The sequence below is a fragment of the Scardinius erythrophthalmus genome, assembly GCF_964197995.2.
Source record: "Scardinius erythrophthalmus genome assembly, chromosome: 4".
Taxonomy (NCBI): domain Eukaryota; kingdom Metazoa; phylum Chordata; class Actinopteri; order Cypriniformes; family Leuciscidae; genus Scardinius; species Scardinius erythrophthalmus.
The window spans coordinates 1,767,751-1,770,250 of record NC_138224.1 but is presented as its reverse complement, the minus strand read 5'-3'; the positions used below and the strand labels follow the sequence as shown (position 1 = coordinate 1,770,250).

General features: G+C 39.2%; 1 protein-coding gene across 1 annotated transcript in view; it reads right to left on the bottom strand.

The window, feature by feature from the left end:
* The window catches only part of chrm2a (cholinergic receptor, muscarinic 2a), a 106,231-nt gene that overhangs the window by 103,482 nt on the left and 249 nt on the right, over positions 1-2,500 (bottom strand). Inside the window, exon 1 of the mRNA XM_081364106.1 lies at positions 2,318-2,500. This exon is cut by the window's right edge and continues 249 nt beyond it. The gene's annotated coding sequence lies outside the window, so the exon portion shown is untranslated. The remainder of the gene's footprint in view (positions 1-2,317) is intronic.

The following is a 2,500-nucleotide window of genomic DNA, read 5'->3' as shown; positions in this document are numbered from 1 at the left end:
TTTACCATTTATGCATTGAAAACTGAAGTGTTTGATAACTTTATTCAATTTCTGTACCTCTTAGACCAACATGTAAATCTTAAAGCACTATTTACAAGATTACATGGGTCAAAAACAATGAAAACAAGGCGGGTAAAAATCAAGCGGTCTGACTGAGCCAATAGAAACAAACCTTAGCGTTGAGATATATTAAAGGCACAGCTAAATGTGACATTTATTACAATGGGTTTATGTGAGTATTGTTTTTAAGTTCACTTAAATTAAAAGTTTTTATATGTTCAAAAGCCTATTAAATGTTGAAACTGTATCTGCTGGAGACATCAGTATTGGTTTCAGTGAGACTGCCCTTCATTCGTTAAAAGATGCCATTACACAAATATTTAAAATATGCTGTCTTTATGTTGTTTCAACATAATTTTTGCCAAAAGTATTACAAAATCGATTGACAGACTGTGTTGCGTTGAAATGATATAGAAATATAAATAGCCTTTCACCAATTAACAATTTTTATTGTTGTTTCTATATGATTTTTGGCGATTCCATGTGAAAGTATTGCAATATCGATTGACAGCACCAATAAAAACCGTTTTACTTTATGCAAATGATAAAGTAGCATAAATAACATTTGACCAATTAACAGTTTTTATTGTGGCAAGTAAAACAAATAATTTTCTTGTGAACCTTTGCGCGTCCCGGGAAATTCAACGCGCGCTCCCGTCTGCAAGTAACGCGCACTCAAAAAGCCAAAAGATCATCAGTTTAAACAGCATCTCACGAATCACTGTCAGTAAAGCCTTGAGTAAGTGCGCACGAGCCGATATTTCCAGTCAAGAGCGTTTGAGATTTTCTATTTCTCGTGATTTTACCTCATTTCACGCACTATAAACGAATCCAACCAAAAGCGCAAGCAATCCATCAGTGTCCAATCCACCGATAATCAATGTGATGCTCGTGTCCTGTACAATAATCACTCTATGAGCACAATTGGAATCAATAGTCTACCTAAGTTATGAGCAGTCAATCTCTACTTTTCCCTCTGTGAAGTATTTGCCAATCCTGAAGGTTAAAAATAGCAGATTTGAGCCGTGTCACGTGACGCGCTTTGATTATCGATGAGAACAGCGATCTGATCAATCCCACGCGCGGGTTCTGATCCATAAAGAGAGCAATAGAGGAAAACAAATCAGTTTCATCAGGGATTTTGCATGAAAACTACCAGCACATGTCATTAAACTCCATCGATTAACAGTGCATTCTTACCCAAACATTAGTGCCTGATGAAGGACCGTGATTCTGCCGTGATTGGCTCATTTTCATTTCTTCATCACTTCAGACTCTAATCAAACTTCAACTGAACAGTCAAATAATACTCTGAACTGAATTCGGGGAATTAAAGAAAACTAGTAAACGCGCATTGGATAAATCCTCCATTGCGCGCAGTGATTTGCACATTTCTGTTTAGTTGGAGACACATATATGAGTTTAATCGAGTTGTTTTTAGAAGTCTGTGATCGTGATGTTTCACTAATGCAACCGTGAACAAGAGAGCAAATCCCGTCCTTCAAATCAGACGGAGAATCAGTTCATACACACTTTCGCGTCATGAAACATTAAAAACAGTCTTTTATAGTATCCCGACCTGTGCTGACGTTTTTGCATTAATTCACTGCAGATGCATAACGTCCAACTGACCGGCTAGAAGTGGAAATGGTTACATAATTAGTCCATCCAGAGTGTCTGAATTGAATGCGTCGCGTTAGACTCGCTCAAGTTCAGTGCGCAAACGCTTTTACGCGCAACTCAAACGCCAGCGAATCCAGCCAAATGCTTTCCTTTTTTAAACCTAATTTGTTTGATCGGATAACTAAATGTTCTAACCAAAAAAAAAAAAAAAAAAAAAATCCAGAACAATTCGAGTTGGTTTGTGCGTAAATCCCGCTTTGATTGACTTCAGTTTGGCGCGTTTTCCAGCTCCGGTTTCCTCTGATTGCGCGCTCTGAAAATCAACCCTAGTGAATGAAGTCTTTAAGTTTCTTACATGCTTGAGTGAGTTATGAAAGGAAAAGCGCGTGAAGTCTTCGTGGAGCGTCTCAATCCACAATGATCCTAGTTTTCCCGCTGCTTGCAATCCATTTCAGCTTCAACGGAGCGTTTTAAAAATTTTTTTTTTTTTTTTTTTTTCTGAGCGGGTTGTTTCGCCAGCCTTGTGTTTAATGCACGTGCGCGTTCGTTTGTTTGCTTATGCATGCATTGGCTCTTGTGTTATGTAGCAAATCTGTGGAAATGTTTTGTAAATAGCACGCATAGTTATTCCTACCTGATCTCAGTCGCTGCTGTTGCTCTCCGGGTCCGTTCGCTCGCGCAGCTGGACGTCTGAGGACATGATGCTGGACCTCGGAGATCTTCTCGTGGGTGAACGCGAAGTGAGGAGTGGAAATGAGGAGTAAGAGAGCAGGAGGGAGGGGAGGAGACCTTTACAGCATCATTCTCACATCATCAA